Source organism: Hyla sarda, chromosome 5, assembly GCF_029499605.1.
Source record: "Hyla sarda isolate aHylSar1 chromosome 5, aHylSar1.hap1, whole genome shotgun sequence".
Classification (NCBI taxonomy): Eukaryota; Metazoa; Chordata; class Amphibia; order Anura; family Hylidae; genus Hyla; species Hyla sarda.
This window is the reverse complement of record NC_079193.1, coordinates 18,981,049-18,993,649: the sequence shown is the minus strand read 5'-3', so window position 1 is coordinate 18,993,649 and position 12,601 is coordinate 18,981,049. Positions and strand designations below refer to the sequence as shown.

The window sequence follows — 12,601 nt, the reverse complement described above, 5'->3', positions numbered from 1 at the left end:
AGCACTATACTCGTGTATCTCCAGCTCTCTGATGAAGATTAAAGGAGGGCACATGCCAACCTCCCCTAGATGCACAAGGAAAGCTGGAGCACCGTGCAGGAGATGGTGGGGTTCCTAGCAGTTGGATCCCCCAGGATGAGACATTTTTTCCCCATCCTTTGGATAGGAGATAAATTGTCCTACATTGCAGTACCCCTTTAAGAAGAATTTTCGGTCACTTAGGGTGTCTGATAATTCATCACATGACTTGTGACCAGAACATGACTTGTGTACAATCACAAGCTCTTAACAAGCTGGTCCATGATCACAACCACATCATCAAGCCTGCCGACAAAAGTGGGGCAGTTGTGATCATGGACTGCTCGAAATACTTGAAGGAAGCGGGCCGACAACTCAATGATCCCTCTTACCTATCGGGAATTATCTGATGATCCTAAACGTAATATTGAATGTAATATTTGTGTGATCTTATGTAATGCATTTCACATAGGCCTCACTGATCAAACTTTATTAAACTGCCTACTTGACATCCATTCTAAATGATGGATCGACAACTGGGCGCCGGTCCCTTCCTGCGCTAAAGTGCAGTGGCGTAAAAACAAATAATAAACATAGTCGGTCATAGGCCAGAAACAGAAACAGGAAAACTACTAGACAACCAGATATACCAAACAGGATACAAATACTAACAGGGAAGAATATAAACAGGCAAACTGATAAGGAAACATAAGACAGTGTTCACACTGGGACACAGAACAAACAAACTGGACTCCCCACTCCATAAAAGGAGTAGCCATTAATAATAAAGCCAAATAGGCTACTGGCCAGCGGACACACTCCGCCGTGTGGACAAGATGCTGACCCAGTAGGAAACGGAAATATAATACATGAAACACTAGACTAGAACCAGATGAGTCTGAATAGATTCCAGAATACCAAACTGGAATATAACATAAAGAGCACAGGGTACAAGCAAGACTTGACACAGTGTCAACACAGACAGAGCAGGACGAACAAACATAATCCTAAAACTGACTAATGTAACACAGACTAAAATACAAGGAGTATGCTATATAACCATGGCTAAAAACCCAGATAAAATGACAAGATAAATACAAGGTAAATGATCAAGCAGACATAGTCAGAATATTGCACAAACAGACATAGTGGCATTAAACTAACAGACATCATAGTATTGCACTGAATAACCAGCACCAAAATGCAGGAGAACTCTGGCTAAATAACTCCACCCAAGCTCTCATTTGTTCAGAGCATTAACTATTTCCTATCCAGGTAAAATAGCAAACTGCTCTGGACAAACTAGTGTGTGAATACACAGCTAAACAGATAAATACAAAAACAAATAAATGGACATTACAGTTATATTTATTGACAAAAATCCAAAAGTCAATTATTAACCCTCCCAGTACACCAGTTGTCTTCAGGAGCCATATATCTATTTTTCTGGATCACATTTTATGGCTAATGCTCTTAAACTTGTGATACGTCAGTTTTTTTTTCTAAAGTTAGAGACCGTGAGTACTCCAGCTTATATCATTATCGCATCACTTGGCCTGATAAGCTTGTATACCTCAAATCCACACATCCAGGGTGTTGAGGTAGTACGTAAAGTAATTGAGCCATATTTTTCTCTGAACAAGGTATCATTTATAACATCACTTCTTGAGACAATATTATTCAACATTTCCTGTATGTTTAATGACAGATTTCACATGCAAGTAGTAAGAACTGCTATGGGCACGAACATGGCACCAGTGTAGAGAAACGTGTTCATGGCAGATTTAAGGAATTGTCAGTCTATGTGTCCCACCACTTCAGCCATGTGCTGGAATGGTCGATAAATTTTGACAACGTATTCTTCATTTGGACAGACAATGAAAGCCAGGTACATGACTTCCTGTATTCTTGTGTCAAGTTAAAGGGGTTATCCAACATAAAGAATGCCAACTGTTCTGGATCATCAATTCACTCTGGTCCTATCAAGCCAGTGCTTGAGCTCCAAGAGGCTTATGTATATACAAAGCCCCTTCTCAATACCATGACAACCCCGATTTCCTGCTTGAGTGGGAGAAAGTTCACCTTGCCATGCTGCCAAACTGACCAAGATTGTTTTAAAGAAGAGCCAGTCGGAGTATAGTACCATCACTGCTGAGCTCTATAAGACAAAAACAGAATACAGAACCCGAGTCAATGAGTCCGCGGCCTCCGCCTTCTTAAAGAACTTGGATAAGAAGCTGATGGTCACCCAAGCAGAAATAAAGGAAGGGAAAAGGGAGAAATTTATACAGGACACAGTCCAGATGTTCTTGTGGAACAACAGAAAGTCTCCTACATGCCAGAGGTATCCTTCAAATCATAGACGTGGGAACTTTTGGAAACAGCCCTCAGACTATTGGACGCAACATTATCTGACAAGTCACCTGGCACCCAGAGTAATCGCAAATCTCACTCCCAGGTCCTCTCCCTTTAAGAGAAAGACCAGGAGGGGCCAAGGGAAGAAAGGATGTTTCCACCCCTGTGGTGAAGAGAAAGGGAGTGACATGGAGAGACTAAGGACTGCTCCTGTAACCAAAAATGTAATGAATCTGACCAACGTTCCAGTTACAGACGAGTGTACGTCACTCCTTTCCAATGTTCTCAACTTTGGTTTGTGTCAACCATTTGATTACACACAATTTGAGGTGGATCTGTATAAAGCCACCAGAAAAATGGGGTTACAAAGATGTTTAATAAAGCACCTTCACTTAACCCTGAGACGTTGAAAAAGGGAGAGGTTCCAGCAGCACCATTCTACAGCTCACTCCAGATGATAGGAACACCCTATATACATTGTGTACTTTGGCTGAGGACGTAGATGCATCCACACATACCACCTCGATTGAGGTACTGCCTTTTAAAGGAGGTAATCCCTCCAGGTTTTCCCCTCCTATTCTGACGGGTAGTCCGATTGACTTATTTGTCAGAGTAGTGACAAGAGATGTAAAAGCCCTTGTGTATCCCCAGGTTAAAGGCAACCTCACTCCCGGTGAAGAGAGAGCTCTTAGATGGTTGGCGTCCAGACCCGATTTGAAAATCATAAAGGCTGATAAAGGTGGCAGCATGGTTGTAATGACCACAGAGGCTTACAACATTGAAAAGAAGCGCTTACTTAGTGATGCCTCCACCTATAGACCTCTCTCATCTAACCCCTCTGAGAAAACCATGAACCAACTTAGGACTTTTCTCAGAGTGAGCTGTGAACGAGGAATCATTTCCGGAAAAAATGCTGAAAAGTTTCTTCCCACTGCTCCTCACCATCCTATATGGTATTACCTGCCCAAGGTGCATAAGTCGCAGAGCCGACGCCCTGGACGCCCCATTGTGGCAGGGATTGGCTCTGCACCAGAGTACCTTTCGCAGTACATAGAAACCTCTCTTACCATTCACTCCAACTTACATGAAGGACACAGGGGCCCTTTTGACACACCTAGACAATTTCAACTGGCAGGATACCTACAGACTCGCGTCTTTGGACATCGAGAGACTGTACACCTGCATCCCCCACGATGTGGGTGTACAGGCTGTCCTTGAGTTTCTATAAGAAACTGACAAAACAGAAGACTTTGTGTCTTTCATCTGTGACTCCCTTCTATTCATCCTTACAATGAATTCAAGGATGGCGAGCACTGGTACCGGCAGGAGACTGGCACGGCCATGGACACACCGGTCTCCTGCTAACCTTTTCCTCGCCATCTTTGAATGTCGCTATGTTTTCTACACCAACAATCCCTTCCTGAAGTATATCAAGCTCTTTCTCAGATATGTTGATGACCTACTGGTGATCTGGGATTCGTCCAAATCCATGTTTTTCGGGTTTGTCACATACTTAAAGCAGACCAATAAAGAGAACATGCTCTTCACAGCCGTGTTCAGGCATGGTGAGCTGGACCTTTTGGATGTCATATTAAAAGTGGTAGTAAATACCCTCACTACTGAGGGTTTCCGCAAACCCACCGCTCGAAATGCATTGCTCCACTACCACAGCTCTCATCCCCAGCACGTCATGAAGAGTATTCTGTACTCTCAGTTCCTCTGTTTGCAGAGAATCAATAGTGAGACACAGATTTTTGAATCCCAAGCCCAGGATCTCCAAACACATTAATTAGCCAGACAGTATCCCGAGAATATTATATATTCCAGCTTTGAACATGTCAGATGCACAGACAGATCCATCTTACTTAAAAATAAGAAAAGATGTAATGACTCCGACATAAACCAAAAAGTAGTCAGTGCGATTCGTCGCAACTGGTTCATTCTGGAATCTGACAGTGACCAGGAGGGGACCCAGTATCCCCCCTAATCACCTTCAGAAAAAACTTCACCCTAGGAGATAAATTGAAGAGATTCAAAACCATTGCTGACCCTCTACTTTCAGGTTCTACATGGTTAACCAAGCACTCTCTGAAGGGAAATTACCCCTGTAGGTCCTGCCTACACTGTACACACATGCTTACAGGCAGGAATGTGACTTTGGGAGGTTTTGACCAGTTTGTAAATGAACAGATCAATTGTAGATCTTCATTCCTGGTCTATGCCATGGTTTGCCCCTTGGGAAGGTTCTATGTGGGCAAGACCATTAGGCAGCTCCAGGTCCGGGAACATGTACGTTCCATTCTGACCGGTACCACTTCTCCAAGGTTTATTGCCCACATGAACCAAGCCCATGGGGGGACATGCACCGATTTGAAGTCCTTGGGCTTAGAAAGAGTAATACCCCTTCAACATGGAGGCAACTGCGGCAGAGCGCTGTTGCAAAGAGAAGCGCGGAGGATTGCCAGGCTAAACGCTACAGGCAACATGGGCCGGAATGACTGCAATGAGTTTAGTTCTTTTTATAAGTATTATGTATGTTTTCACACTTTAGGTACCTGCATTTTGCTTTATTATTTGTTGTAGATATGTATGTCATTACGCAGGTCACATGACCGTTTGCACTGTCACATGATCCTTTTGTACATCAGGTTGCCTAGCGACTGCGGGGTGTCATCCTTGTAACAGGCTTGAGGAAGTGCTTCAGACGCACGAAACAGCTTGTTCCGGCTAGCCCCGTCCTCCACCACTGCTCTCCCGCCTGCCACCAGTGAGATGTTTCTCCATAGTGAATAAACACATCCCTGCATGGTGAGTGCTGTCTACTGTGTTTTTCTTTATACTGCTTGATTCTTCACCTTGTTGTGACTGAGCACCACCGATACAGGCTTACATGAGTCAGTTTTAAGTGCTTCCTTGTGCTTCTCCCTGCGCTTAGTGATGTACGTACCGGCTTGTCCCCCTTCTGTGCTAGTAGTTATCCAACATTAAGTGATTTTAGTCATTAATTGTCATACAGTAATAGACATGGCCACCAAGGATCTGTGCTTGTGTTGGTGGTACTGTATATGGCCATATTCTGTGTGTGTGTCCCCCATCACCCTGCTGGCTTGTTTTTGGGAACTGTCTACTTCCTGTTTCTGTGGCCTCCCTCAGACTAAAATCCCCAGGATCCTTTGCTTCAAGGTGGGAGGTGACTTATTTTCCTCCCACACATCGTTCCCCCCTCCCATTGTTGCACAGCACAAACTGACACACAAGCTGTGGATCTGTGTGATGATGGACGCATGCACATGTGCACCGGTAACGTCATCAGGGGGCTGGCTTCACAGATGAAGCAGCCAAGCCCCCTTTCAGCACCCGACTTGTGATGTAATGTCTTGGGCCGCACAGCAAGCTGGGAAAGGTCTGAGACAACACTCATTTTGTAAACTACAGAAAACTAACTCCTGGGGAAAAGAAAGGCAACGAAATTTGATACCAGCCACCAAACACAGGTTAGTGAAGTATATTAGTAAATAGGCTAGCTTATCTGCCTCTTTCTCACATTCAAAGAACTAAAAGATCCGGAATACCCCTTATTTCTGTATGTTTAGTTCACTCTCATCTTTTCACACAAATTACATTTCTTAATATCATCGTGGCCACCTCAACACAGATTTATTTGTGAAACCCACAGATAACACCTCTGCTTTCTGGTATGATAGCCATCACCCTTGCCTGATGGTGAAATCACTGGCCACCAGCCAGATCATGTGGGCTTACTGCATCATCAGCCTGGAGGAGCGAGTGGGACCCGCACTAGAGAAAATGATCTCCAACTTTACCAAAAAGAGGCTACCCCAGAGATTGAGCTCAACATAGTAAGATATGGGTCCTTGCTATGGATTGTTAGACATTAATTCTCTATTCCCAAAAGTCAGCCTCCCCTAGAACGCCATTTGTATCTACGTTTAACCATAAGTCAGGAGCTTTAGCTCATTTCGTCAACAGACACTGGGCCATTTTGAGGGAACGTTTTCTGAGATTTTTGAGTTCCACCTTTAACGTTGTATAGAAGACCCTCACGATTGAGAGACGGACAAACTTTTCAAGACGATGTGTCCTTTAACTTGGGTGGTCAACGGAGATTCCTGACCTGTTTTAGACAAAACCTCAAATGCTTGTAGAAATTGTATCAATTGCCCCTTTATGAATAAAGACTATACGTTCCTAATCTTGCATAGGCGGCCAATACTGCAGCCACTTTAAATCAGTGAACAGTGATGGCTGCCGGGACTCGTCAGTGCCACCCAGAAAGACGTAGCTTGCTAGACGTGCCGAGCCACCCACCCTGCACCGAGCCTGCCAGAGCGGGACTGAGAACAAGTGAGAATGATATAGCACTGGGGTGGGGGGTATAATGTGGCACAGGGGAGAACAAGTAGGATAAAGTCACACGGGGGTGGGGGGGGATTAAGGGGAGCACAGCTGGTGATCAAGGGGGAGAATGAAATGGCACAGGGGGTGATTAAAGGGGGGGGACAAAATGGCACAGGGGGTGATTAAGGTGGGGGAATGAAATGGCACGGGTGGATAAAGTGGCACAGGGGGTGAAGAAAAGGCACAGGGGGAGTGGCAGGCACATTTGTAATGCTGATACTGGTATCACATCATGGGTTGTAGGACGCGCAATGCCATATGTGCAATTGGCGGTACAGCAAGGAGTGTCAACCAAAGTATGCACGTCTAAAAAGGGTGTCACCAACATGAAAAGTTTGGAAAGCTCTGATATAGATAATAGATATATATGAGATAGATGGATAGATATGAGATAGATACATATGAGATAGGTAGATAGATATGAGATAGATAGATAAGAGATAGATAGATATGAGATAGATAGATAGATATGAGATAGATAGATAAGAGATAGATAGATAGATATGAGATAGGTAGATAGATATTAGATAGATATGAGATAGGTAGATAGATATGAGATAGATAGATAGATAGATAGATATGAGATAGATAGATAGATATGAGATAGATAGATAGATAGATATGAGATAGATAGATAGATAGATAGATATGAGATAGATAGAGATAGATAGATAGAGATAGATAGATATGAGATAGATAGATATGAGATAGATAGATATGAGATAGATAGATAGATATGAGATAGGTAGATAGATAGATAGATAGATAGATATGAGATAGATAGATAGATAAATATGAGATAGATAGATAGATATGAGATAGATATGAGATAGATAGATAGATAAATATGAGATAGATAGATAGATATGAGATAGATAGATAGATAGATAGATATGAGATAGATAGATAAAACGATAGAATGATAAATAAATAGATAAATATTAGTATATTATACAGTCAGACATTCTGTCCAATTTGCCCAACATGCCCTAAAATATTCTGACTTTCTACCCGACATAATGATGAATGCCGCCGTAAACTCCCCAATAACATTTCAAACTAATAAAACTAATTCTACAACAATTAAGCTGACGTTCCCATCAGAACAGACGACCCATCCACCATACATATGATACAGCATTATTGTGAGGAGTCACTACAGGCACATCCTGGCACTACCACCACCCTGTGCCCCTGTACACAGCCCTGTGCTGGGTGATGCCCGGGTCAGGAGGGCACAGCCTCAGCACAAGAAATCCCCATCATCTGCTGCAGTGTGTAATGGTGCAGCAGAGGAGGAGAGCTCTGCCTGCAGACATTCTCCCTACCTTGGTCCTGGGTTGTGTGATGCTTCTGGGGGAGGATTGGGCAGGGTGTGCAGGCGGCTGTGAGCAGGGATGAGGCTGGTACAGCAGAACAGATGCTCTCAGTAACTACTGCATGATGCCGCTCTAGAATCCGCTGTCTCATACTGGCCCTGGCTCAGCCTCATCAGCATCAGACCATAACCCATCCCTCTCTCCTACACCTCCCCTCGTCTCTGCTTGGGAGGGGGGCACTATATCTGCCAGTGCTAAGTGAGATGGGCACCGACTAACACGCCACACAGGCGGCACAACTTTTATGGCGTGTTAGTGCTGCATTTTACATGATATGAGATAGATAGATATGAGATAGATAGATAGATATGAGATAGATAGATATGAGATAGATAGATAGATAGATAGATATGAGAGAGATAGATAGATATGAGATAGATAGATAGATAGATATGAGATAGATAGATAGATATGAGATAGATAGATATGAGATAGATAGATATGAGATAGATAGATAGATAGATAGATAGATATGAGATAGATATGAGATAGATAGATATGAGATAGAGAGATATGAGATAGATAGATATGAGATAGATAGATAGATAGATAGATATGAGATAGATCGATATGAGATAGATAGATATGAGATAGATAGATAGATAGCTAGATATGAGATAGATAGATATGAGATAAATAGATATGAGATAGATAGATAGATAGATAGATATTAGATAGATAGATATGAGATAGATATATAAATAGATATGAGATAGATAGATAGATATGAGATAGATAGATAGATAGATAGATAGATAGATATGAGATAGAAAGATAGATATATCCAAATAGGCAGCAGCACACAAGAGGTAGGTGAAAAAACGTGGCAAAATTTATTGCATCATTCCAGTGTACAGAGAGCAACGTTTCCGCGGCCTCTCTCCGCCATTCTCAAGCCCGAGAGGCTGCGGAAACGTTGCTCTCTGTACACTGGAATGATGTAATAAATGTTGCCACGTTTTTTCACCTACCTCTTGTGTGCTGCTGCCTATTTGGATATATTTATGTTGGGATCCCCTCGCCAAGGCTCCGACACAGCTTGCACCATTTACGTATAGCCTCATCTTGGTTGTGCTGCTCTTCTGTGAATTTTAGATAGATAGATAGATAGATAGATAGATAGATACAACCAAAGAATAAGTTGGCCAGCACTATTTGATTCCAAACTATTGTATAAACCTGGCTTACAGGTGCAGGCTGCTGGGCTAAGCCCAGCAGCCTGCACCTGTAAGCCAGGTCTATACAATAGTTTGGAATCAATAGTGCTGGCCAACTTATTCTTTGGTTGTCTTACACATACGGGGGGAGTGGCTACCTCCATGTTGGCTCCTGCACCCCACCCACCTCTATTAGGTGTATATAAGGTGCCTTGGATGTTTCAGACCTTGCAATGCCTGTTGTAATGTTCACACAGAGGCATATACACAGTGTAGGGTCCGTCCCAGAATGAGGTCACCTTACCGTGGTGGGACGGTCCAAGCTAATTGGCCGCCAAATTCGCAAGCTAAGTACCTCATAATTTCATAGTTTCATATTTTCATTTGTTGCACTACAGCTGTATAGCTTTTCATGTTCTATCTATATACTCATGTTTTATCTATACACTCATGTTTTATCTATATCTTTGTGCTAGCAGTGTGCTGCTGTATTCTCCTGTTGCTAGATAGATAGATAGATAGATAGATATTGTAGAAAGGTGGGCAGCACAGCAATGTGTTGTATGGTGCCAGCTGGTAAACCCGGTCACAGGTCCAGTAAATCCAATAGAGAAACAGCAGTATTCAGGGATCCGTCAAAAAATGTGTGGCTTTTATTCAACCAAACATCAGAATAGCGACATTTCAGCCGTCTCACGCGGCCTTTGTCAAGCAGTGACCAGTACACAGTGCAGAGTATTTATAATACTCAGGTGTCATACAATTAGTGTAATGATTGTTTACAATTAACAAAAGAATGGTACAGTGTATATACCATCATAAGTAGCAGGGCATAAAATAAACACATCATATACATAGGGCGCCTGCTGCATATGAAATAAACTCATGTGCAAAATACCAACATAAAAAATAGTCCGTATATTTTGATAAAAGTTCATAGTTAGTGAACAGGTGAAAATCGTGATTAATGTACCTTCCTAGGGGGAGGAGCTCCATCGCGCATCTTTCACTTGCCAGAGCACAAGAGGACGCCGGCCAGTATACCGTACATCCGTCTTCTCCCCATTTTCAGTCTGCCCCGGAAGTGACCTCATGGTAAACAAATGCACATGTAGGGATCGCGCATGCGTCCGACTATGTTGACGGGTAGCGCGCCATCTTGGGACCTGGCAATGCCTTCCTGTGAACTGTTCCCTTCTGTGGTTGTGCATGTATATTCCGGTTATACTGGTGCATCGTGGGGGTGGAGATATCCACTTGGTGCGGAGCGTTGCCGCAGAGCGGGGAACCCGTTCCATCCGACGTGCCGGTTCTGTGTCACACCGAGTGGGGACCCAATCAGGTGACAGTACCTGGTTCACTCTCGTCATCCTGGTGTCCACACACCCACCTTTGCTTTCAAATGTGCACTTCATGTCTCTCATTAGGAGGATGCTCAGTTACTCAAGGAATGATGCATATGTGGGACATATGTAACTAAAAGTGGAAAATAAAGATGCAGTAGCGGCGTCCTCAGTGTCCGGTGGGATTTGATTCACGTTGCTCTCCACTCACACCTATGGAAGATAAAAATAAGACAAAATAAAAATAAAATATAGTAAAGTATCAAACATACATCAGGTTCTGCGTAGGCACCCTGAGACACGTATCATATACAGAGGAGAATTACAAATTTTATGGCTGATCTTATATTCAGTATTCAATCCGTGTGGTTTGTGGGAATTTAACTCATTAATCCACCTCAACTCTCTTCTTTTTAATTTGTTTCTACACTCCCCACCCTTTTTGAGTGGGGGGAATGTGATCCAACAACATAAAATGTAAATCCCGTTCTGTATGGCCCAACTCATCAAAGTGTTTTGCTACTGGGAGGTCTTGTTGCTTTTTTCTGATAGTGTAGTGGTGGTGATTTATTCTGTTTTTAAAATCCCAGGTTGTTTCCCCTACATACAGCAGTCTGCAGGGGCACCATAACACATATATCACGTAGGTGGAATGTTTGTTTCCCTTATGCATCAGGGGACAGTTCACACAGGATCTGCATGGGTATGACCCTAAGTTAGCACTTGTCATGAATCCCTGTTAAGGATGTTCCTCTTTCCCATCCACTCTCACCAGATGATCCCTTAAATTACCGGATCTCCAGTGTAACATTAGTGGGGGGGGGGGGATACAAACTCTTGTACTCTTTCATAACCTTCTCGTACGATGTGCCAGTGCCTACGTAAGACGCCTGACACCCTCCCTGAGATACCTGAAAATGTGGACACAAATGCAACTCTTTGGGGAGCATCACCCACTTGTCTCTGACATACATTTTGTTCAGTTTTGTGAAGGACCTTTTGTTTACTTTCATTCGCTAAATGACCGGGATAGCCACGTTCTGTGAAGTTGGACGCCATCTTGGTGAGGGCCACCTTCTACTTCTGTTCAGAACTGACTATCCTCTTAGCTCTGAACATCTGGCTAGTCGGTAGAGAGTTTAACATATGTCTGGAATGTTGGCTATCATAACGTAGGATGGAGTTACTGTCTGTGGGCTTGACAAACAAGTCAGTCCACAGACAGTTAACCTCAATCTGCACCCAAGTGTCAAGGAATTGCACTGCAGAAGTAGAATAAGTGAGTGTAAACTGGATGTTGTTATGGATGTTATTAAGATGTTCATGAAAGGCTTTCAGCTGACTCCCACTACCGGACTAGATGAGGAACACGTCATCGAAGTACCTCCACCACACCAGCATGTGGCTGAAGTGGTGGGATACAAAGACAACGTCCTCCTCAAGATGGGCGACGAACACATTCACATACGTTAGCGCGACGTTTGTCCCCATCGCGGTCCCGACACACTGTATACAGAACTGCTTGTTGAATTTGAAGTAGTTCCTAGTTGGGACTATCTCCAAAAGATCATCGAGCAAATCCACTTGTTCGTTGGAAAAGTCACCAGTAATTGCTTGTCTCACAGCCTCGATACCACCATCATGGGGTATCAACATGTAGAGGCTCACAATATCAATTGATGCCAATATGGCGCCCTCTGGCACAAAAATGGATTACATTTTTTCAAGAAAGTCGGAGGTGTCCCTGGTGTAAGATTTAGCCCTGCTGGCATATGGACGAAGGACTCTGTCTAAGAAAGTCGAGATGTGGCTCGTTGCAGAATCTCTCCCCGATACGATGGGACGTCCGGGGGGTTCTGCAACAATTTATGGATCTTAGGCAGTATGCAAAAATAGGGCGTAACAGGATGTTTAACCATCAAAAATTCAA

General features: G+C 43.3%; 2 protein-coding genes across 3 annotated transcripts in view; one reads left to right on the top strand and one right to left on the bottom strand.

The window, feature by feature from the left end:
- DYNC1I1 (dynein cytoplasmic 1 intermediate chain 1) overlaps positions 1–8,277 on the bottom strand; it is a 381,788-nt gene extending 373,511 nt beyond the window's left edge. For both annotated transcript variants that reach the window (XM_056518938.1, XM_056518939.1), the window contains exon 1: positions 8,121–8,277. The gene's annotated coding sequence lies outside the window, so the exon portion shown is untranslated. The remainder of the gene's footprint in view (positions 1–8,120) is intronic.
- MIOS (meiosis regulator for oocyte development) overlaps positions 5,048–12,601 on the top strand; it is a 54,596-nt gene continuing 47,042 nt past the window's right edge. Inside the window, exon 1 of the mRNA XM_056518934.1 lies at positions 5,048–5,181. The gene's annotated coding sequence lies outside the window, so the exon portion shown is untranslated. The remainder of the gene's footprint in view (positions 5,182–12,601) is intronic.